The 25,589-nt window shown below is 39.4% G+C and overlaps 1 long non-coding RNA gene and 1 other non-coding gene across 2 annotated transcripts in view; both read left to right on the top strand.

Moving 5' to 3' along the window:
* LOC147581122 (uncharacterized) overlaps positions 1-25,589 on the top strand; it is a 441,824-nt gene that overhangs the window by 140,520 nt on the left and 275,715 nt on the right. The window contains exon 3 of the long non-coding RNA XR_015250850.1: positions 13,242-13,334. This is a non-coding gene — a long non-coding RNA (uncharacterized LOC147581122). The remainder of the gene's footprint in view (positions 1-13,241; positions 13,335-25,589) is intronic.
* TRNAQ-UUG (transfer RNA glutamine (anticodon UUG)) lies at positions 22,463-22,546 on the top strand. The gene has a single exon. It is a non-coding gene; the product is annotated as a tRNA-Gln (tRNA).

Below are 25,589 nucleotides of genomic sequence, written 5' to 3'. Positions count from 1 at the left end.
TTCATCAAAAGACTTAATTTTAATGAATTTTGCTAAAAATTACAATATTACTTGCAGAAAGATATTCACTTGAGAAAGGTTTAAGCATTTCAAAGCCTATTCTCCATTTCAAACCACTTATTCACCAATTTAGTTCATTTGGTTCATTTTCTTATTAAATTCCTCCTGAGCATGATTGGTGTTGACAAGCAATAAATATAGCTATTTGTTATTTCTCACTATTTTATCCTCAGACTTGAGTTTCTCAGCATTACATGGAGAGATGCTTTTTGGTGGGTCTACTACACACACAGGTGCATGGGTCTCTCTCCATTCCTCCACCCTGTCTTCTCAAGAAGTCACTCACAGACAAGGAGAGTGTCCACCTCCATATTTGGAATGGATTTTAAAATACCAAAATGCCCTTGCAATTAGCCATAATATATCCACCAATTTTTTATGAGTAAATTTTCATTTGAGCCACTCTTGAATGTCACTCTAGGTTGCCAACTCGGTCATGAGTAGATTTTTAAATTTCTCCTGCATGTTTGGGCATATTCTGGGAAGCCCTTCTGTTTGAAGCAGCTAAAGTAGCAAGACCTATTAGCAGTACTTTGGAAAGCACAGAGTTGCAGCTGGAACAAATGTGACCCAGAATGTGTTGCTGGCTACATGAGACCATGTATATTTAGGAAAATGAGCAACCTCAGGACAATAGGAGCTTTAATTTAATCATGCCTATTGTCACAAAATAAAGGTAGTGAGAGTCTAGGACTTGCTTCCTCCAGGCCAAGTTGGAGCAGTAACATGTCTGGTATTAGGTAAAGGCTTAGCTGAGTTTGTCGTTGATATTTCCTTCTCTGATTTTCTTCTTCTTTTCCTCCTGCCTCTTGCAGTACAACATACTGAAGTGAAAGCCAAGGGGAAAGGGAGCAGAGACAGAGAACTCTCACTAAAGGTGGCACAAAGCAGAAGCAGAGGGCAGTGTCATGGCATTAACTAATGCATGTTCTAGAGGTTAAGGTGCACATGCTATGTGGGTTGTGAAGCAAACAGCTTAAATTAATGAAACAAGAAGTACCCAGCTGAAGGTGCAGAAGTGGTATTGCAGAAGGGAATAGGCCTCCAGAAGATGGAGACCTCATTCCTGGCTTCAACACTGCTCAAGAAGCTCTTGAATACATCTCTTCACAATTTGGGCTTTTATTTCTTATGGTAGACTGAAGAACGTGGGCTCAGAGTTTTCCAGAGGTTCCTGTGTGGACCTGTGTGATTCTGTGTGAGAGTGTGAGTGTGGGTGTATGTATGTTAATGTTGTGTGTTGGGGGAGGAGGGTGGTAATGAACAGAACACTGGGTTCAAGCTCATTTGTCTAAAAATAGCAGTCAAAATTTTTGGATTCCAGGCCATTTGCCTGGCACTGGCAATTAATGTTGCACTTGAGTCTGAAGACAGTCTGGAGGCAGAATTTCTTTTTTCTCAGGGGACCTCAGTCTTTCTATTCAGGTTTTCAACTGATTGGAGAGACCCAACCCACACTAACTTGGATTATTTCATTTAGTCTGTACTATAATCTCACAAAGTAAGTAGCTTTGTTACCATTTTACAGATAAGGAATATGAGGTCCTTTCTTCCCCCTGATCCCATTTAAAATGATTTCTTTGGGAAAGTAAATTAACATCACCCTTTTTAGAGTATAGTTTAACATTTTCTTTTAAATAAAAATGTGAACCCCTTATGATCTTACAGCCCCACTTCTAGGAATCTTATTTTATAAACAGACAAAGACATAATTATAAAGATGCTATTACAACATTGCTTCAAAGGCAAAAAAAAAAAAGTTGGAAACACAAAAAGTGCCCAATAATAAGGGAACATATAACAAAATGATGATAAACCCATACTATGAACTATAATCAAGTTATTAAAAAGAATGAGATGTTGCCATGTAGAACACTTCAAAAAGTTTAGGATATATTAAATGATGAGAATGATATGTCACCTTATATGTTGGAATGGCCCCATTTTAAAAAGAAAACTCTATATGTGTATGTATTGATAAACATAGAAAAATGGCAATGTATACACACTGCATTCATCGCCCTGTGGAGTGAGATCAGAAGGGAGGAAGGAGAACTGTCTCTTTGTCCATGCTCTATACATTTTTATATTTTCTGAATATGTTACGGTGAATTTTCCATTTGTTTAGGTTGTTTCTTTTAATTTTTTTAATGTTTATTTATTTATTTATTTATTTATTTATTTATTTATTTATTTTATATCAGGACCCTACCCTCTTGAGGGCCTGAGAATTTGCATTTTTCAACGTTTATTTATTTTTGGGACAGAGAGAGACAGAGCATGAACGGGGGAGGGGCAGAGAGAGAGGGAGACACAGAATCGGAAACAGGCTCCAGGCTCTGAGCCATCAGCCCAGAGCCCGACGCGGGGCTCGAACTCACGGAGCGCGAGATCGTGACCTGGCTGAAGTCGGATGCTTAACCGACTGCGCCACCCAGGCGCCCCAATGTTTATTTATTTTTGAGAGAGAGAGACAGAGTACTAACAGGGGAGAGGCAGAGAGAGAGAGGGAAACACAGAATCTGAAGCAGGCTCCAGGCTCCAAGCTGTCAGCACAGAGCCTGAGGTGGGGCTCCGAACTCACAAACTGTGAGATCATGACCTGAGCCAAAGTTGGATGCTTAACCGACTGAGTCACCCAGGCACCCCTGTTTAATTTGTTTCTTAGGAATTTACTTTTGAAATACATCAAATGAATATTTAAAAATTACATTTGACCTTAGCCTATTTTTTAATTATTGTTTTTTATTTTGGAGAGAGCGTGAGCAGGGGAGAGGGACAGAAGGAGAAAGAGAGAGAGAGAGAGAGAGAGAGAGAGAGAGAGAGAGAGAGAATCTCAAGCAGGCTCCATGCTCAGTGTGGAGCACAACACAGGGCTCCATCCTACAACCCTGAGATCATGACCTGAGCAGAAATCAAGAGTCAGTTGCTCAACTGACTGGGTCACCCAGGTGCTCCTCTTTTTTTTTTTTTTTTAAATATTAGGTTGACTGTTCTCCCCCAACCCTGACTATGGGTCTATACTAATTTACATAGCTTTGCTAAAGCATATACTGGGGAAGGAAATAAGGAGGAGCCTCACACAGCTTGTGAGAAAATGAAGCCACTTTGACTTTATAGGGACATTTTGGAGGGTGGAAAGATGATGGTCTCTAGATTAGGGCAATTTCTTGCTGATACATAGAGACAAAGGTGTGAGTACCAGTGTTGGATCACTGGGAAGTGAAACCTTCAGAGAGGCTCTATTGGCTTTCTGTACTGGGAGAGTGATTTATGCAGGCCTGGAGGGTAATGATTTCACTACAAATATGTTGACTCTCAGGGGAAAAAAAGTCATTCAGTAACAATAACAACAAAATTAAGTGATTTTCCTTTTGTAATACGGAGATACTAGGATGGTATTTTCATCTATTGTATAAAGATATAATGAATTTGAGGCAAAGACTGTATTTCTGTCCCAACATGGCTCTGAAGAGCTTCTAGAACTTTCTACCTAGCCAGAGCAGATCTTCGGGTGATTAATATCTGAGTGGCATTAGCTATAAATTGAAAGATCCCCAGGGTCAGCAACTTCCATCTCTGTTGTTCATCTCAGTGCGCTGAACACCACTGTGCATGTGTGTGTAAGTGCTCCTGTTGAATTCATCTTCTGTAGATTGTTCTACCTAGAAAATGTTTACAACTCATATTTGATCCTGATGTTCCTTGTTGAAAACTTTGTACTGCCTTCTGGTGAGCGTATCAAGTCTGGAACTCATAACTTGTCCTACGAGGCCTTTTCTGTTGAGCTGACAGTCAGCCAGTTGTGCTAGTTCCACCACACCAGGTTGTTGGCAGTCAGTCTCCCTTCTGACCCGCTGGGTCTGTGCCTTTCCAAGTTGCTAAATATTTAGAACATTCCCCTTGCTTCTGTGGTCCCTGCCCACCTGTCAGCCTCATCCCCTGCTCACCACGCCAACACTCACGCTCTCACTTTGTTTTTCTTGGGTGCACTGGGCTTCAAGACACTCTGTCCCCACTCATCATTCTGTGTCTTCTACTGAGGAATCTTTGTAGTATTTCTTCACCAAGTAGTTCATCTTTCTCAGTCTTCTGATCTTGGTTGTAATCTCAAGTCTGCAGGCACCTTCCCTGAACCCCTGCTCCAGTTAGGGGTCCCTTTAGTACACTTCTAAAGCACACTGCAATCTTCTTTCAGCATTCATCATAATTTTAATCAAATGATGATTTGGGTAATTGTTTATGATAGTCTCCATGAGGCCAGGAAACTCATCTTGTTCTCACAGCACCAATGTTTGCTATACAGAAGATTCTCAATAAATATTTGATGGAGTGAAAGAATAAATAAAAGCTTAGGCCAAAGTAGTGTGAATAATCAGCATCTTCTAGAGCTATTCAGATTCTATAAATATACCCTTGTTGAAGAAAAAGAGCTCTGATTCAAGTGCTGCTTGCATACTAATTTTGGCTGTGTTTGAAATGCAGTCTCTGGGGTGTTTTAGCTCTATTGCACTAGTCAGATCTACTCAAACTATTTAGGGGCTCTGCTTTACTTTCTTTTTTTTTCTCATTATTTTATTTTATTTTATTTTATTTTATTTTATTTTATTTATTTTATTTTATTTTATTTTATTTTATTTTATTTTTTAAATATGAAATTTGTTGTCAAATTGGTTTCCATATAACACCCAGTGCTCATCCCAACAGGTGCCCTCCTCAATACCCATCACCCACCCTCCCCTCCCTCCCAACCCCCATCAACCCTCAGTTTGTTCTCAGTTTTTAAGAGTCTCTTGTGTTTTGGCTCCCTCCCTCTCTAACCTCTTTTGTTTTTTCCCTCCCCTCCCCCATGGTCTTCTGTTAAGTTTCTCAGTATCCACACAGGAGTGAAAACATATGGTATCTGTTTGACTTATTTCACTTAGCATAACACTCTCCAGTTCCATCCATGTTGCTACAAAAGGCCATATTTCATTCTTTCTCATTGCCATGTAGTATTCCATTGTGTATATAAACCACACTTTCTTTATCCATTCATCAGTTGATAGACATTTAGGCTCTTTCCATAATTTGGCTATTGTTGAAAGTGCTGCTATAAACATTGGGGTACAAGTGCTCCAATGCATCAGCACTCCTGTATCCCTTGGGTAAATTCCTAGCAGTGCTATTGCTGGGTCATAGGGTAAATCTATTTTTAATTTTTTGAGGAAACTCCACACTGTTTTCCAGAGCAGCTGCACCAGTTTGTATTCCCACCAACAGTGCAAGAGGGTTCCCGTTTCTCCACATTCTTGCCAGTATCTGTAGTCTCCTGATTTGTTCATTTTAGCCACTCTGACTGGCGTGAGGTGATATCTGAGTGTGGCTTCAATTTGTATTTCCCTGATGAGGAGTGACGTTGAGCATCTTTCATGTGCCTGTTGTCCATCTGGATGTCTTCTTTAGAGACAGAAGTGTTTTCTGCCCATTTCTCCACCAGATTATTTGTTTTTCGGGTGTGGAGTTTGGTAAGTTCTTTATAGATTATGGATACTAGCCCTTTGTCGGATATGTCATTTGCAAATATCTTTTCCCATTCTGCCGGTTGCCTTTTAGTTTTGTTGATTGTTTCCGTTGCAGTGCAGAAGCTTTTTATCTTCATGAGGTCCCAATAGTTCATTTTTGCTTTTAATTCCCTTGCCTTTGGAGATGTGTCAAGTAAGAAATTGCGGCTGAGGTGAGAGAAGTTTTTTCCTGCTTTCTCCTCTAGGGTTTTGATGGTTTCCTGTCTCACATTCAGGTCCTTTATCCATTTTGAGTTTATTTTTGTGGATGGTATAAGAAAGTGGTCTAGTTTCATCCTTCTGCATGTTGCTGTCCAGTTCTCCCAGCACCATTTGTTAAAGAGACTATCTTTTTTCCATTGGATATTCTTTCCTGCTTTGTCAAAGATTAGTTGGCCATACTTTTGTGGGTCTAATTCTGGGGTTTCTATTCTATTCCATCGGTCTATGTGTCTGTTTTTGTGCGAATACCATGCTGTCTTGATGATTACAGCTTTGTAATAGAGGCTAAAGTCTGGGATTGTAATGCCCCCCTCTTTGGTCTTCTTCAAAATTACATTGGCTATTCGGGGCCTTTTGTGATTCCATACAAATTTTAGGATTGCTTGTTCTATCTTCAAAAAGAATGCTGGTGCCATTTTGATTGGGATTGCATTGAATGTGTAGATAGCTTTGGGTAGTATTGACATTTTTAACAATATGTGTTCTTCCAATCCATGAGCACAGAATGTTTTTCCATTTTTTTATATCTTCTTCAATTTCCTTCATAAGCTTTCTATAGTTTTTAGCACACAGATCTTTTACATCTTTGGTTCGGTTTATTCCTAGGTATTTCATGCTTCTTGGTGCAATTGTGAATGGGATCAGTTTCTTTATTTGTCTTTCTGTTGCTTCGTTATTAGTGTATAAGAATGCAACTGATTTCTGTACATTGATTTTGTATCCTGAGACTTTGCTGAATTCATGTATCAGTTCTAGCAGACTTTTGGTGGAGTCTATCAGGTTTTCCATGTATAATATCATGTCATCTGCAAAAAGTGAAAGCTTGACTTTGTCATTACCAATTTTGATGTCTTTGATTTCCTTTTGTTGTCTTATTGCTGATGCTAACACTTCCAACACTATGTTAAACCACAGCGGTGAGAGTGGACATCCCTGTCGTGTTCCTGATCTTAAAACCTGAGAAAAAGCTCTCAGTTTTTCCCCTTTGAGGATGATATTAGCTGTGGGCTTTTCATAAATGGCTTTTATGATGTTTAAGTATGTTCTTTCTATCCTGACTTTCTCAAGGGTTTTTATTAAGAAAGATGCTGAATTTTGTCAAATGCTTTTTCTGCATCGATTGACAGGATCATATGGTTCTTATCTTTTCTTTTATTAATGTGATGTATCACATTGGTTGATTTGCAAATGTTGAACCAGCCCTGCAGCCCAGGAATGAATCCCACTTGATCATGGTGTATAATTCTTTTTACATGCTGTTGAATTCGATTTACTAGTATCTTACTGAGAATTTTTGCATCCACATTCATCAGGGATATTAGCCTATAGTTCTCTTTTTTGCTGGGTCTCTGTCTGGTTTAGGAATCAAAGTAATGCTGGCTTCATAGAAGGAGTCTGGAATTTTTCCTTCCCTTCTATTTTTTGGAACAGTTTGAGAAGGATAGGTATTATTTCTGCTTTAAATGTCTGGTAGAATTCCCCTGGGAAGCCATCTGGTCCTGGACTCTTATTTGTTGGGAGATTTTTGATAACTGATTCAATTTCTTCGCTGGTTATGGGTCCGTTCACGTTTTCTATTTCTTCCTGTTTGAGTTTTGGAAGTGTGTGGGTGCTTAGGAATTTGTCCATTTCTTCCAGGTTGTCCAGTTTGTTGGCATATAATTTTTCATAGTATTCCCTGATAATTGCTTGTATCTCTGAGGGATTGGTTGTAATAATTCCATTTTTATTCATGATTTTATCTATTTGGGTCATCTCCCTTTTCTTTTTGAGAAGCCTGGCTAGAGGCTTATCAATTTTGTTTATTTTTTCAAAAAACCAACTCTTGGTTTCATTGATCTACTCTATAGTTTTTTTAGATTCTATTTTGTTTATTTATGCTCTGATCTTTATTATTTCTCTTCTTCTGCTGGGTTTGGGGTGTCTTTGCTGTTCTGCTTCTAGTTCTTTTAGGTGTGCTATTAGATTTTGTATTTGGGATCTTTCTTGTTTCTTGAGATAGGCCTGGATTACAATGTATTTTCCTCTCAGGACTGCCTTCGCTGCATCCCAAAGCCTTTGGATTGTTGTATTTTCATTTTCATTTGTTCCATATATTTTTTAATTTCTTCTGTAATTGCCTGGTTGACCCATTCATTCTTTAGTAGGGTGTTCTTTAACCTCCATGCTTTTGGAGATTTTCCAGACTTTTTCCTGTGGTTGATTTCAGGTTTCATAACATTGTGGTCTGAAAGTGTTCAAGGTCTGATCTCAATTCTTTTATATGTATTAAGGGCTGTTTTGTGACCCAGTATGTGATCTATCTTGGAGAATGTTCCGTGTGCACTCAAGAAGAAAGTATATTCTGTTGCTTTGGGATGCAGAGTTCTAAATATATCTGTCAAGTCCATCTGATCCAATGTATCATTCAGGGCCCTTGTTTCTTTATTGATCCTATGTCTAGATGATCTATTGATTGTTGTTAGTGGAGTATTAAAGTCCCCTGTAATTACCACATTCTTATCAATAAGGTTTCTTATGTTTGGGATTAATTGTTTTATATATTTGGGGGCTTCCATATTCGGTGCAAAGACATTTATAATTGTTAGCTCTTCCTGATGGGTGGACCCTGTAATTATTATATAATGCCCTTCTTCGTCTCTTGTTACAACCTTTAATTTAAAGTCTAGTTTGTCTGATATAAGTATGGCTGCTCCAGCTTTCTTTTGATTTCCAGTAGCATGATAGATAGTTCTCCATCCCCTCACTTTCAATCTGAAGCTGTTCTCAGGTCTAAAATGAGTCTCTGGTAGGCAGCAAATAGATGGGTCTTGTTTTTTTATCCATTCTGATACCCTATGTCTTTTGGTTGGAGCATTTAGTACACTTACATTCAGTGTTATTATAGAAAGATATGGGTTAAGAGTCATTGTGATGTTTGTAGCTTTCATGCTTGTAGTGATGTCTCTGGCACTTTGTGGTCCTTGCAACATTTCACTCACAGAATCCCCCTTAGGATCTCTTGTAGGGCTGGTTTAGGGGTGATGAATTCCTTAAGTTTTTGTTTGTTTGGGAAGACCTTTATCTCTCCTTCTATTCTGAATGACAAATTTGCTAGATAAAGGATTCTTGGCTGCATTTTTTTTTCTGTTCATCACATTGAAGATTTCCTGCCATTCCTTTCTGGCCTGCCAAGTTTCAGTAGATAGATCTGTCACTAGTCTTATTGGTCTCCCTTTATATGTTAGAGCATGTTTATCCCTAGCTGCTTTCAGAATTTTCTCTTTATCCTTGTATTGTGCCAGTTTCACTATGATATGTTGTGCAGATTGATTCAAGTTACGTCTGAAGGGAATTCTCTGTGCCTCTTGGATTTTAATGCCTTTTTCCTTCCCCAGATCAGGGAAGTTCTCAGCTATGATTTGTTCAAGTACACCTTCAGCCCCTTTCTCTCTCTCTTCCTCTTCTGGAATTCCTATTATACAGATATTGTTATGTTTCATTGCATTGCTTAGTTCTCTAATTCTCCTCTCATACTCCTGGATGTTTTTTATCTCTCTTTTTCTCAGCTTCCTCTTTTTCCATAATTTTATCTTCTAAATCACCTATTCTCTCCTCTGACTCTTCAATCCGAGCTGTGGTTGCCTCCATTTTATTTTGCACCTCATTTATAGCATTTTTTAGCTCCTCCTGACTGTTTCTTAGTCCCTTGATCTCTGTAGCAATAGATTCTCTGCTGTCCTCTATACTTTTTCAAGCCCAGTGATTAATTTTACGACTATTATTTTAAATTCTTGTTCCATTATATTTCTTAAATCGTTTTTGATCAATTCATTAGCTGTCACTACTTCCTGGAGTTTCTTTTGAGGAGAATTCTTCCGTTTCATCATTTTAGATAGTCCCTGGAGTGGCAAGGAACTGCAGGGCACTTTCCCTGTGCTATCTGGAGTAACTTGTGTTGGTGGGCGGGGCCGCAGTCAGACCTGATGTCTGTCCCCAGCCGACCGCTGGGGCCACTGTCAGACTGGTGTGTACCTTATCTTCCCCTCTCACAGGGGCAGGACTCACTGTGGAGTAGTGTGGCCCCTATCTGGGCTACTTGCACACTGCCAGGCTTGTGGTGCTGCTTTGATGGGATCTGGCATATTAGCCAGGGTGGATCCTCAAGGTACACAGGGGCGGGAAGGGCAGGCTTAGCTCACTTTGCTGTTGGTGGTCACCTGCAGGAGGGTCCCTCCAGCACAGGGAGGGAGGCAGGCAGACCATCGGAGGGATGGATCCACAGAAGCACAGCGTTGGGTGTTTGCGCGGTGCAAGCAAGTTCTGTGAGGGGAACTGGTTCCCTTTGGGGTTTCAGCTGGGGGGTGGGAGAGGGAGATGGTGCTTGCCAGTGCCTTCTGACAGGGCTGAGCTCTGTCTTCCGGCGTTCAACATCTCTCCTTCCCAATGTCCTCTCGCCCTCCCTGCTCTCTGAGAGCAGAGGTGTTAACTTATAACATTCCAGATGTTAAGTCCTGCTGGCTGTCAGAACACACTCTGTCCAGCCCCTCTGCTTTTGCAAGTCAGACTCGGGGGCTCTGCCTTGCCAGGTGGGTTGCCCCTCCACTGCCCCGCTCCCTCCTGCCAGTCTGTGTGGCACGTACCGCCTCTCCGCCCTTCCTACCCTCTTCTGTGGGCCTCTTGTCTATGCTTGGCTCTGGAGTGTCTGTTCTGCTAGTCCTCTGGCAGTTTTCTGGGTTATTTAGGCAGGTGTGGGTGAAATCTAAGTGATCAGCAGGACGCGGTGAGCCCAGCATCCTCCTACACTGCCATCTCCTCTCTCAGGGATCTTTACTTTCTTTTCTTTTTCTTTTTTTTTCTTTTCTTTTTTTTTTTTTTTTTTTTTTTTACATTCCCCTTGCCACTACCTCCTGATTACATCTTTAATGTCTGGGGTCATAGTCAGGTACTACTGAGTTTCACCTCACATGCAAAAATTACGTGAAAACTAACCCGGAAACAGAAATAAAAGGTATTGCTTATTGAATTTCTTTTTGGCTCTATAGCTTGACTTATTTTGGACTCTAGAATTTGAGCATGTGCTAATTTGTCTATTTTGTTTTCCCAGATCAATTATATTTTCCTGTATTTGTTTGAAGTAAAAATATTTTCCCACATGAAAGAGTCATTTTGAATAATACAACAAAGCAAAGTTGGCCATGCCCTTCCCGAATGCTATTGCCATTCTTCTTTTTCTCAAGTTTGGCTTTAATTAGTTTTATGACCCATCAAGTAGCCATTTCTGTGAATGAGCTCTATGCTCCATGACTCTACCAACTACTAGTCATTTCATTCAACTTCAGTAGTCAAGGTAAATCTCTGCATTAAACCTTATAACACAGTTCCACACACCCAGTTAATAGTACCCAGACCAAACCAAACACATATTAATTTTTTTTTCAGAATGGAAAACACGTTTTTCTTTGGGTCCTATCAATGTTATTTTTTTTTTTTTAAGAGAGAGAGAGAGAGAGAGCACAAGTAGGGGAGAGGGGCAGAGGGAGAGAGAGAGGGAGAGAGAGAGAGAGAGAAAGAATCTTAAGCAGGCTCCATGCATGGAGCCTGACATGGAGCTCAATGCCACAACCCTGGGATCATGATCTATGCTGAAATCAAGAGTTAGATGCTCAACGGACTGAGCCACCCAGGCACCCCTATCAATGTTCGCTTTTAAAAAAAAAAAAATGTTTATTTATTTATTTTTGAGAGAGAGTGAGTGAGCACAAATGGGGCAGGGGCAGAGAGAGAGAGAGAGAGGGAGACACAGAATCTGAAGCAGGTTCCAGGCTCCAAGCTGTCAGCTCAGAGCCCCACATGGGGCTTGAACCCATGAACCATGAGATCATAGACCCAAGCTAAAGTCAGACACTTAACCAACTGAGCCACCGAAGTGCCCTTCAATGTTCACTTTTATTTTTAAAAATTTTTTTTAACGTTTATTTATTTTTGAGACAGAGAGAGACAGAGCATGAACGGGGGAGGGGCAGAGAGAGAGGGAGACACAGAATCGGAAGCAGGCTCCAGGCTCTGAGCCATCAGCCCGGAGCCCGACGCGGCGCTTGAACTCACGGACCGCGAGATCGTGACCTGAGCCGAAGTCGGACACCCAACTGACTGAGCCACCCAGGCGCCCCCAATGTTCACTTTTAAATGATATATTTATTTTCCAAGTTTCTCCCCAAGCTGAGATGACTCCCCCCAGTGCCTATAACCTTGGAATAATTAAATAAAGTCACATCTCCTAAGCAGATTTTAATGTAACCATATGAAGGAAAAAGAATGATGGTGAGCAAGACAGAATAACATTCTTCTTAAAGAGAGACAAAAAAAAGGAGGATATAAAAAACTGTGAAAGATCATAAAATGTCTCAAATGGTACAGTTTAGACTCTGGTGAGAGCCAATGTGGGCTTCCCAGAATTCAAGCAGGAGCAGAAGAAATAAGTCAGTTTAGTTTAAGGAAGGAGATACTATAGTGAATCCCAAGAGAAGCCCCCCATTTCTCAGTCCCCTGTCCCATGAGAGCACAGAATCCCCCACTTGGGAGTGTTCCATGGTTAGTTAATCATTTGATTGTGTTCCCCAGATGTATGTGTGCAAGAAAACCCAGAAAGGTACAGTTAGGGAGCAGCAATAAATTCTTAATTAATGCTCCACGTAATATATTCTGAAAACATAGTGGCTTTTTTTTTAAATGCCCCTGAGATTTCTCCAACCAGCAACCTGAATTCAAACAGGCTTTCGGTGAGAAGCGCCTGAAGGCAGTCCCTTTTCACTCTCATTATTAGGTTGTCAGATGGAAGAAGATGTCTACCCTTGTCTGGTCAAGGTACCTCAATCAGGAAGGAAGGAATCCCCTCATGGCCTCAGCTCAAGGCACCCTCTCACCAGGCCTCCCTCCCAAAATGGGCTCAGAGCCTATGATAGAACTTCTACTCTGTGGATTAAAGGAGCAGGCTGAGGACCAAAGCCTTGGGCTCTGATTAAAAAGAAATTCTACAAGAACAGTCAGAACTTGGGGCTTATCTGAGTTTCATTTTAAAACTGTGTTTGAGGCTGACTGTTTAATTCCCCTCAAAGCTTAAGTAGTGACAGAGAGCTTATTGGAATTCTCATATTGCCATATTACTGATGTGAATAATTGTTCTGGGGCCTCATTTTGGCATAGGGAACAAGTTATTGCATTTTAAACTTATCACAGTCACAGTAAAAATTTGGTTTTGTTTCTGTGTTGACTTGTTGAAGAGGTAATGTAAATGGTGAATAAGAGAGGAGGAATATCTCCAAGTTCAGGATAATGGTCCCCAAATTGCTATTGTTATAAAGGCTGATAAAATAATGGTTTTAGTACATTTTTAAAGTGTCTAAATGAATCTACACTTGTTTTCAATCAATCCAGATCAGAAGAGTCAAAGGAGATCCACTGGTTGACCAGGATTAAGACATGGTATCAGAGATCATGCACAGTGGCATTTAATGATCACATATCAAGGTACGTTGCACTCAAAATTTAAAATAAGAATGTTTGCCAATAAGGTTTATAGGGAAATAATTGTATACGTTTCTCTGCTTTCAGAGGTATAGTCCAACTGTCAATGTCAGAATGCTTTTGGTTATATAAACTTTAAAAACTCAACTAAAAATGATGAGTAATAAGGAACATCTGTATCTCACATAACAAGGTATTTGGAAGTTTAGTGGTTCCAGCTTTGATTAATGTAGTGTTCAAATGATATCATCAAGGTCCTAGGTTCTCTCCATTTCTCCTCTATAAGATATTGGATTGTCTTTAAGCTGAATTTCCTCATGGCCCCAAGATGGCTGCCATTCTGCCCGCTCTTAAATGCAGATAGCAAGATCCAAAGGCAGCAAATGGTTTGTTTCCTTTTGTGTGTCTCTTGCTATCAATAAAGAACGTTTTCCATGAACTCCCAACATATTTTGCATTTCCCTGTTGGGGGGAAGAAGGCCCAGGGAAGGGTAGCAGTTTAGTAGGCAACAAAAAGTATCTGTCACAAAATTGAGGTTGGACACGCTAAGCCCAGATGGGCTTTCCGCGGAGAGAGTGGTCTTCTTATGTGCTTGATTAGTGGCAATATTTTGGCTTCAACCTTTTCTCACTTTCACAAGGGATGAAGCAATTTATTTTTTTGGAAGTGAAAACCAGGGAGAGAAGGGCTGTTCACTGAACATGAATTTTAGGTGATATCTTAGGTGATTCTTAAGTGGGAGTAGCATTAGAGTTTCTTCTTTTTTTTTTCAACGTTTATTTATTTTTGGGACAGAGAGAGACAGAGCATGAACGGGGGAGGGGCAGAGAGAGAGGGAGACACAGAATCAGAAACAGGCTCCAGGCTCTGAGCCATCAGCCCAGAGCCTGACGCGGGACTCGAACTCACGGACCGCGAGATCGTGACCTGGCTGAAGTCGGACGCTTAACCGACTGTGCCACCCAGGCGCCCCTAGAGTTTCTTCTTAATAACTTTCCCCTTCTGTAAGGGAAGCCCGGTGTTTTAGAGATCTGGAGAACACACCTACTGTCTCTTTACTTTCTTAAACTTACTGATTGATACAAGTAGAAATCAGAGATCTAGTTTCTATGTCTCAACCTCTCTCTGAAGCGGAATGAAAAAAAAATGCTCAAGAAGCTTATTGAAAACTGCAGAAGGACTGAGAAAACAGCAGAGGCATTAACTATGGGAGAATTGTGACATAAAGACAGGAGGAACACAGACTTCTGTAGAATCTGGAGATGCAAAGGGTGTAGTGTCCTTAGGTGAGTTACTTCAGGGTCTGTCACTCCCACCGCCCTCTCACACTGCAAATCTCCTGCATTCCCTGGTTTTGTTCTGCAAAGGGGATATCCATGGATTTTTCTTTGCTATGTAATGGTCCCAGTTCTTGAACAATGCCTGAGAAAGGCAAAAGAAAAGTTAACTGTGAGAACATTCAAAAGGGAGTAGGGAGACAGGGCACAGGAGAAACCTCCAATGCCTGAGCTATTGCAGAATCAGGAAGGAGGAGGTTAGGAAGCTAAGGGAAATTTGAACAAGTAAAAAAATCTTTCTTATCTTCTTTAAAAATATCAGTAATTCCAGGGCTGAAGTCAAATGGTTAAAGTGGAAATGAAACATATGATACTGAATTTTCTAGAGTTTGGTTTGAAAGAAAACCTTCAAATACTCAGGACTCAAGTGGTGATTACATTAGAGCCATTTAATTTTGCTCAGTGCTTTTTATTTTATTTTATTTTTTTCATCCCTGGATTCCCTAGTTCTCCACACAGTTTTATTTTTAAAGCCTTTGTACAAGACAAAATGACCAGAGAAGAGCTATTTTTTTTAAGAAGGGTTTGAAGTTTGTTTGCTTAACAAAGTGTTTGCAGTCATAATTAAGTTGCATATTAAAGTTCAAAACCATCTCGTGTTGGAAGTGACTGAAAATTGTTACCATCTGATGGCTTTGTGGGCAGAGCTTTCACAAACGACACTGCACGCACGAAGGAATAAAGACCCAGTTTCTGGGCATTGCCCTGGGACCCATCCAGGGTCTGGGCAACATTCAAACTGCTGATTTCCCATAGTGGCATCATGGGTCTTAAATCTAACTGTCACGCTGCTGTGCCTTGATCTGTTGGAGTCATCCCAACCTGAGTCAGTCTTGTTGCTATTCTCATCTCTTTAGAGTTCTCTGATCTCCAGTCCACCTATCTGTTGTGGGACCAGAGGAGCCATGACAAGTCCTGGGTGCAGCTCTGTAACTCTCACCATGGAAAATCCATGTCAAAGCCAGGTTTTCTGGGGGAGAGAGAAAGAGAAGGAAAGAGAGAGACTGGTTAGGGTGCGGGATGAGTCAGCTCCTCATCTGTTGTGTTGAAAGGCAAACTGTCTTTAATTTTAACAGTGCTCCACTTCCATCTAAACTGGCATATGAAGCCTATTTGGGAACAGAAAAAGAAGTTTTATATGGCACATTTCAAACATCTTGCCTCAGGCAAGAACCTCACTGTTTCTGAGACGAAAATCTCTTTCCTGGCCTCCACACCTGAGTCTTTTATTTCTACTTAGAAGAAATTGGAACAATAGAAGCTTGTCTGTTCTGATGATGAGCACAAGGCAAGAATTAAGGCTTAAAAAACCCTGTGATGGGGCATAATTATGCACGAGCTAGTTCAGATGACCATGATGTTTAAAGTCACCACAGACACAGTGTTTGCTGAATATAATTTCACATGTACATTCGGGTCTAAGTCAGGAAACCCCAGCTTATACTGAGTAAGAATGAGAATGGATTTTGTTAACATTACAATCATAATTTAACTGGGAATCAACCTGAAGATGAATTTTGGTTATTGTCTCATTTGTCTTCTTGAATATCGGTGCCTGATCCCACTAATTTCTTTTAGGCTATTCTTCCTGAAAGGAAATGCTCGCTAATATATCCATTCTGCTTAATAAAATAAACAAACTAAAAAAGTGGGTCAGAATTTGGAAGAAAGCCAACTCAATGACAAAAGAAGCAGCTAAATCTTTGGTTTTGTGATGAAAAACAAAGAATAACTTTAAAGAAAATAAGAGCCATACAATATAAGATCGACTTTACCATAAGCAGAATGTTTTTGGTGAAGGTAAAGCTATAAATACAGGGGGAAGACACAGTTACATAGAATTCTTTTTCAAACTTTTCTAAACGCGGATTTTAGAAGATTTATTTGAAATCTACATCAAAACCAGGTACTTTCAGAATTCTTAATAAATGAGTGTTGTCCCTTTCCCTTCTTACCCTACAATAGCAGTAACTGGAGAGCGGCAACAGCTAGACATTAGTCATCATGACATTCTCTCTGTGCATGTATCCCTGCAATGTAGATGGCAGATACATCACTTTATTCAGAGAATAGAATCAATTTGGACCAATGATACCACAGTATACACTGGTTTTTCAAAGTGACCCACTATCTATGAAAATCACTAGGATCTGGTAGTATAGAAATAACACAGCCACAGGGAGAACCCCCAAATCTAATGTCTCCTGAGATAATGTCCCTTAATTCAGTGAAGGTTTAAAATGACAAATGGAATTGGCCATCTTCTAAAGCACACTTAATTACTTTGTTTAATCAATCTGAGGCTTTTGAGAGTTTATTGATTTTTCATATACTGCTAGTGCATGGTGCTAACTCAAAAATTACATGTCCAGTAAACCCTTGGATTGCAAGTAACCTGTTTTGCGAGTGTTCAGCAAGATGAGCAAATATTTCTAATAAATTTTAACTTCATAAATGAGCAGTGTCTTGCAATATGAGTAGTACATGACACTAAATGTCACAGGATCACAACTGAGCCAAAGCTTCTTGAAATTCACTCTGATATACAAGTGCTTTGGATTACAAGCATGTTTCTGGAATGAATTATGCTCACAAACCAAGGTTTTACTGCATTACATACTAACAACAACAACAACAACAACAACAACAACAACAACAAAAATCCCAAAGTTTTCAGAAGGAATGGTCCTTAGTTATATTTTACAGAGAGATCACTAGATTAAAATGCCAGGCCTCACAGAATGGATATAAGGATGAGTTGTTGCCTTTGGGAAAATGTGTCTGAGGCCTGTGAAAGTTTCACATATTGAAATCCCAGATATCTCTATATTCTGTTCTTACAACCATTCACCATTCATCTCTGCCAAGTTCCAGCTCTTGTATCTAAGAGACAATATTAGGATTGAGATAGACATCATGACATTCTCTCTGTGCTTGGATCCCTGCAATGTCTGAGATACCCAGACAGACTTTCTGTTGAATGGGTTATTCATTTGGAAGAATAGAAAGAGGGATGAGCTACATGGCAAATGACCCCAGGGGGCATATATTAACCCAACTCTTTATGCTCAGAATCAAGAAGGAAAATCTGGTACCTCTTTGTTAAATTCCAGCCATGAATGACTATTATAGAGCAATAAAGTGACCAGCAAGTGGAAAAATCTATTGTCACCAGCTTATCAAATTAGCTGAACGTGATATTATACAAGTAGGAAACAGCACTGTATTTTCCTCACACCTAACTTTCCCGTCTGTTCTGTAGGTATCCTTCTTTCTTTCCCTGAAACAGTATCTTTGGAAGATCCCTCTCCAGTTCAGGGTACTTTCAGCCTGGGGCCAAAGTTCAGCCTGAAGAGTGCCTAACAAAGTTATAGCAGTTACTTATAGCTAGTGTGCATCCTGATTGGTCAATGCCCGTGCTCTCCTAGCTGGTGAACTTACTAAGGTCACCACCTTCTGATATTAATGAACAGTCATGGTTTTAGCAATTAAAAATTTAGACTTTATCTAATGTTAAAGCTTTTATTTCATACCAATTCAAAACTTTTCCCTCTCCACATCACTCACATCAAACCCAGTCTCAGAAACCTGCAATGCAAGTAAGTAGACAAATGGACTCTTTACTATTTCTTCACCTTGTCTCCTACTCCCAGCTAGGTTCTACTTCTGACTCCTCCAAGATAAAGAAGAGAGAGAAAAACGTGAGGTGAGATAAAGAGAAAAAAATATCTTACTTGGCCATTGCTGTTGCAATCTGGCAATGAGGCTCTCTGTGAGTCAGGAGCCCAATTATGGGTTATTTCTTTCATAGGGTACTGTCTTGGGTACTCTGGGTGGGCCCATCAACTTCCTCCTACATTGCTTCTAGTAGGAGGGGTTGGACACATAAAAACTATACTTTCCAGACTCCTTTGCAGGTAGGTTCCTGGATTTCTATCCATTGGATTTACTTACCAAATTTGGAAGTCAGGAATGATGTGGGGATCATCTTAGGCTTTGGACTCTGGTTTCTAATAAGTCAATATGGTGGAAACATGAAGCTTTCCTGCAGCAGTGCTCCCGTGTCCATCTCCATATTCTTGTATGTAGAAAAGTAGTAGATAAGGATTTTACTTCTAGCTTGAGTGGTGACCTCAGAAGTGCTAGCTCCCCCAGTTAGTCAGTTCTGTATCATTCTACAAATGATTCTGAGAGGCTTGCTCCTTCAGTTCTTCCTAATATTTTGCGAGCACTTGTGCTGACTAATGCAGGTGCTTTTGTGGGTTCTTGATGAGACCACTCCTCTCTTCCCCAGAGGAGATCCAACACTACCATTCCTAGAGCAGGGGATGGCCCTCTGGCTGATTGCTTGCCATGCCAGCCCAGCTTTTCCAACTGACAGGGCACCCACACAGTCTTTTTCTATTTTTTAAACTCTACCAGGTAAGAATGGATACTTATCTCCATATTCCGGGAAATGCAGGCCAAGTTTTCCCAAGAACTCTGTAACCAACCAGGCTCTCTCCTGAATCTCTCTGACCTAGGAGGTGTGTGAGTTGGTATAATGTCAGTATCCCTTCCTGACAAGACCCACACTCTCTACAAGTGGATCTTTGTTCGTCGTGAATTTAGGGACACACCATACTCTCCTCCAAAAATGACCTTCAAGGAAACCCTTTTCTGATCAGGCTGAGGTAAGAGCCACTTCTTTGGCAAGTTCTGTTGAGGTGAAAGGCACCTGGGTGGCTCGGTCGGTTAGGCATCCAACTTCAGCTCAGGTCACGATCTTGTGGTCTGGGAGTTTAAACCCTGCATCGGGCTCTGTGCTGATGGCTCGGAGCCTAGAGCCTACTTCAGATTCTGTGTCTCCCTCTCTCTGCCCCTCCCCTTCTCATACTGTCTCTCTCTCTTTCAAAATAATAAATAAACATTAAAAAAAAAAAAAAAGAAGGTGGGCATAGTTGTCACCTAGGACTATCAGCTTTGGGACCTCTGCTGAAAGGGAGATAACAGGAGAGTTCTCATTTAGCATCCAGTTACACTAATCTGTCTGATTTTCCAGATTGGAGGCCAGTACCCTGCTGTGAGGGTTGTTTGGGGACTGGGAGGCTGGTGGCCAGTTGAACAGTTAATAGGATGAGAATGGTCTGTAGCATCATTTAAGAAGAGCCATCAACTTGGGCCTACCTTTTAACCGAAATGCTTCCTGTTAAAATAGTGTTTCTTCCCCATGCCCATTCCCATTCCAAGCTTTGCATTTCAAAAGTTATTTGCTGTATTTTTTTTATGTTTATATTTTTTTCTGAAAAAGCTAATGGTAAAATCTGAGACTGAACCCAAGGAACAAGAGATCTTTAAGATTTACTAATCATTCAAAAAGTAATGTGGCTGGGGTGCTTCGGTGGCTCAGTCAGTTAAACAGCTGACTCTTGATTTTGGCTCAGGTCATGATCTCGTGGTTCAGGAGTTTGAGCCCCATGTTAGGCTCTGTGCTGGTAGTGCAGAGCCTGCTCAGGATTCTCTCCCTCCCTCTCTCTCTGCTCTTCCCTTGCTCTTATGCTCTCTCTCTCTCTCTCTCAAGAAATAAATAAAACTTCTTAAAAAGTAATGTGGCAGTATTTTTAAAACATCTCAAGGCAAAACAAAAAACAGAACCAAGGAATATTTGGCTTTTAAAAAAGAATAGAATAACAATGAGTCCATGTGTGCCTGAATTTTCTGAAGTAGAGAATGAGTGATTGGATTAGCCAACCAAATTCTCTTCCAGTTCTAATGCCACATGGCTTTTTATGAGTCAACAGAACCAAAATGGCCAAGCATTAGCTAGTGTAAGGAAGCATGGCTCAAAGAGCTCAGATTGGCTAAAAGCAAAACAAAATACCCAAATGAATTGAACACTTATGTCTGCACAAAAATCTGCATACAAATGTTTATAACAACTTTATTCATAATTGACAAAATTTGGAAGCAACCAACTTTGTTCTTTAGGAGGTGAATGGATAGACAAATTGTAGTACATCCAGGCAATGGACTGTTATTCAGCACTAAAAAGAAGTGAGCTGTGAAGCCATGAAAGGACATGGGGAAACTAAAATGCATATTACTTAAGTGAAAGAAAATAGTCTGAAAAGGCTGCATACTATATCATTCCAAATATGTGATGTCCTAGAAAAGGCAAACTTTAAAGACAGTAAAAAGATCAGTGGTTGCCAAGGGTTAGGGATTAGGAGTGAGAGGGGAGGGATGAATAGGCAGAGCATAAAAAAATTTTTAGAGCAGTGAAAATATTCTGTGTGATATTACAATGGTGGATACATGCCATTAAACATTTGTCAAACTCATTGTTTCACCAAAAGTGAACTGTAATGTAAACTATGGACTTTGGGCAGTAATGATGTGTCAGTGTAGTTTTATCAGTTGTAACAAATGTACTACTGTGGTACAGGATGTTGCTAGTTGCAGAGGTTGTACATGTGTGGGAGGTTGTACAGGGGATATGAGAACTCTCTGTATTTTCTACTCAAATTTGCTGTGAACCACAAACCCCTCTAAAAAAATAAAGCTTATTAATTAAAGAAATAAGCAAATAAAACATAGTTAAAGCAGCATTAGCTCACCTTTCTTGAGAAATATTAGGTAAAGTAATTTGTTGCAGTCCCTGTTAAAGTTAAGGCTATTCAATCATCACAAAAAGGCAATGTAGCCTGTAGCCTGACCATCTTTAGCCAAATGTTTTCATGAAACTTATGTGAAAGAAATCAAAGCAGCCAGATATCAACTGAATTCAAGCCCAACTTCTAACAACAGTCAACCATTTCTCTCAAACTGGAAGGTTAAAGATGAACTATTGGCTAACATCCAAAGATCTTATATGAAGAAGTAGCAGTCACCATGTTACATTTTATGAGAAATACAAGTTGAAATTTGAGCATGGCTATCTCCAGAGTAGCAATTATTTGAATGTTGGTTCTTGGTTTATAATGCTTATGATGAAAACATGGTGAAACAAGGAATGAATTTTTAAGACTTTTACTTACTTTCAAGAATCCTAGTGAAGTGTTCCATTTTCTGTCGGCCACATCCACTCCTTTCTCAGATGAATTATTTCAGTTGTAATCCACTGGATTTGGGAATATAGAGCTTTGGTTCTTCTCCAGTTCTGTCAAATGTTCTTAAGATTTAATGGAAGAAAGATGAGTTTGTTTTTTTACCACTGCATTTTATCCATTTAAATGAGAAGTGTGAGCACGGACAGTGTTTTGAGAGTAATCAATTCAAGAGTAATCAATAGTCAAAGTATTTTTAAAGTGTATAGCATCATGATGCCCTCTAGTGGCTAACCCACAAGAAATGTGCCTCAAAAATCCCTCAGAAAACAGAAATTCTTCCTTTCTATGGATGGAATAGTGTTATCTATTGAAGTACACTGTTATCTTTGATTTCTTTACTAAAAGATGTTTTTATTGGAATTTATGTTCAGTTGCCATTGTCTTATTGCCTTAGTGCCTCAAAGATCAAAACATGTTAAATTAATAAAAATTATTGTGTCAAAGCATTATAACCACTGAGTAAAGCCAATGGGTAGATGTGGTCCAGTACAATCAGTTTATTATATTAGAGTAAAGGAATATACCTCTGAGGTACAATGAGGAAATTCTCCTGAGATTTATTAATTGATATGTCACTGTTAGGCTTTTTCCATTACTGAAATGGCTATCTTGGATTCCTCAGCATGTAGCAGCACTACTGAAAAAAGAAAAGAACAAAAAATAGACCCAACTGAAAAGAAATCAGAAAACTGATAACTGTGGGGCACCTGGGTGGCTCAATCGGTTGAGCATCTGACTTTGGCTCAGGTCATGATCTTGCATTCGTGGGTTCGAGCCCCACCTCAGGCTCTATGCTGACTGCTCAGAGCCTGGAGGCTGCTTCGGGTTCTGTGTCTCCCTCTCTCTCTGTGCCCCTCTCCTGCTCGTGCTCTGTCTCTGTCTCTCAAAAAATAACATAAAACATTTAAAAACTAATTTAAAAAAGAAAGTTGATATTGATCCCACTATTTGGTAAATGACTTATAGGAATTTTTACATTCTTGAATCCTCAAGAACAGCCATTAGACTGGATGTATGTGCGTGTGTGTTATATACAAAAGATGTTTTATAAGCCTGAATAAATATTTAATAAAATCAGCATAGGTCTTAAAATTGTTTTTTTCTTCCAAGCTTTAGATAGTTTCAAGTGATTAAAAACAAAAATGCTTATAAATTATTGATTTGTACAATTTGCTTTTATTCTATTAAAACTAACCTTATTTTTACATACATTTGAAGACATCTTTAAAAAAATTTCTTCTTAATGTTTATTTTTGAAAAAGAGAGAGAAAGAGAGAGAGACAGACAGAGTGTGAGCGGGGAAGGGGCAGAGAGAGGGAGACACAGGACTCAAAGCAGGCTCCAGGCTCCAAGCTGTCAGCACAGAGCCCTACAGGAGCTTGAACTCACTAACCATGAGATCATGACCTAAGCCAAAGTCGGACACTACTGACTGAGACACCCAGGCACCCCTGAAGACATCTTTTTAATTATTTCTTCTGGATAACACATCACAAGCTTCACATTCTTATATTCTTCACTGATAAGTCTCTGGTTTTGCAGATAAATAAAGTTCCATGACAATAGATTCCTTTAGAAGAAAACGTTCTTTAGAGTAAAGCTGTTTATATGACCTGACAGACATTGGTCTATGATAACAGTACTTTTCGGAAAGTAATTGGAATGTTTTCTCCATAATAAACTTAAAAAATATTTTTATTAGTCTCCCTCCATGCGCCTGCCAGTCTGTATAATAAAGTTAACTAATTGTTGACAGTTGGCACTGGGGAGAAAGGCTAAAAAACTTATTGCAACATACAGCTTCACAGACCTGACATCCTGCCATTAGCTAGTAAGAACTTTTCAACTTTCTTTCCCTTTTCCCACATCAAACATTCTAACCTCTAACCATCCCCACAAGGAAAGAATAATAATAATAATAATAAATAACAACAAAAACAACAACAACATCAGCAACAATAATAAATCTCAAACAATCCACCAAAACAAAACATTGCACTTCCCTCCATCCCCCATGCCTGAAAAGGAAAGATCTGGGGCTGGCATTAGGAATAATAAAATGGGAGAGCTGTCTGAAGTTGAAATCTCTCTTTCCCTTCAACTATTTTTCCCCTGGTTTACAACTTATTCCTGACATTGATTCCCTTTTCTCCAATAATGTTTCTCTGTCAACATTATTTCCAGCAATATATCCATCATCATAAAACTACGCTTTCATGAAATTATTTGTCAAATTCATACGTTTGTTATAATAGACTTTTACTTGCTGCCCACTGAGTCTGTTCGAACGTTTTCTCGTTTCATTCCTGCTGATTCTAAAACTAACGTATTTACTAATCTTCAACTCTTCCTTTCACTTTCTAAAGGCATTATGATCTCATCCAATCCTCTGAGTATTGAATCTAGAAATAAGTGGGTCTTGCATACACAAGATTCAGATGCCTTAGGTTTATAGGATTTTTAGAGAAGCCTAGTCACTTTCAAGTGATCCGAAGGACAACTGAGCCTACTTTTTTCTGAGCCTACATCAGAGTATATCTGTTTCACTAGGTTAATCTTGGTTCTGACCCTGCCTTCCCAGTATCCTCCAATTGGCTAGGAACCAAGGCTAGGCTGGAGTTCCTGGGATCTTTCAAGGGAGGAATTAATTAATCTGGCTAGAGATTAATCCAAAGTGAAGATGGTAAATTTCTTCAAATTTTGCAACCATGGCCTGGGGGCTTGCAGGGGCAGGGTGGAGTCTGGAATGGGCATTTCCCCCTGTCTTCTTCCTGAAAAGGGAATTAAAATATATGCAAAACATTTTGAGTTGTCTTTACCAAATGAAATTTTTTAAAGGAAAACACACAGACATATAACACAATTTGGGTTGTCCTAAACCAGTCAAGTCAGGGCATAATTGTAAAGGTGTAACTTATACCCACAAACTAATTTTCTAATTATATTGACTTTTAAGGGTATACAGTTTTAGTTACAATGCAGTTGCAATGAATCATATTTTAAAGTATCAACGTCTTCAGCCAGGTCACCATCTCGCGGTCCGTGAGTTCGAGCCCCGCGTCAGGCTCTGGGCTGATGGCTCAGAGCCTGGAGCCTGTTTCCAATTCTGTGTCTCCCTCTCTCTCTGCCCCTCCCCCGTTCATGCTCTGTCTCTCTCTATCCCAAAAATAAATAAACGTTGAAAAAAAAAATTTTAAAGTATCAACGTGATTATAGGTTTTCCATGTTAAGAGAACCAAGCAAAGAAGAGAAGCAACCAACCATTAGTAGTAGAATGAAATAATGAAGCAATATTTTGATCTTCATGTCCTGCACAATGTCAAATTGACACTTATTTTCAGAGAAGAATTTGAGAAATAAAAGGTGTTGGGGGAAAAATATTCAGCACATATTTGCTGAGTATCTGTTTTGTGTCCTGAGTTTTTAAGATAAACACCATTAAAATTTCCTCATTTATTGTTTTCACTTTGCACAGGTCAACATACTTTTATTTACTGTGCTTTTAAATATTATCAGATTGGAATTTTTTTTCTATATTTACTAAGTGTTTATATTTCTTTTTGTCCATTGCTCAAGTATACCCTTTGTGAATGTGTGTGTGTTTTAATTGAGATATTTGTCATTTTCTTATTTATTAATAAAATTTCTATATGTTAAATCCGCTAACCTCTGGCATTTACTCTGCAAATAATTTCCCCTGGTTTATTGTCTTTCAATTTTTTACATGGAGTTTCTTTTAAGTACAAAAATAAATAAAAAAGATTTTTATAATCACACTTATCAGCCTTTTCATTTATATTTTGATCTTTGATATAACGCATTGAAAAGTTTT

Source organism: Puma concolor, chromosome B2 (genome assembly GCF_028749965.1).
Source record: "Puma concolor isolate L17-30 chromosome B2, mPumCon1.1.hap2, whole genome shotgun sequence".
NCBI classification, from domain to species: domain Eukaryota; kingdom Metazoa; phylum Chordata; class Mammalia; order Carnivora; family Felidae; genus Puma; species Puma concolor.
This window is presented reverse-complemented; position numbering and strand designations above follow the sequence as displayed.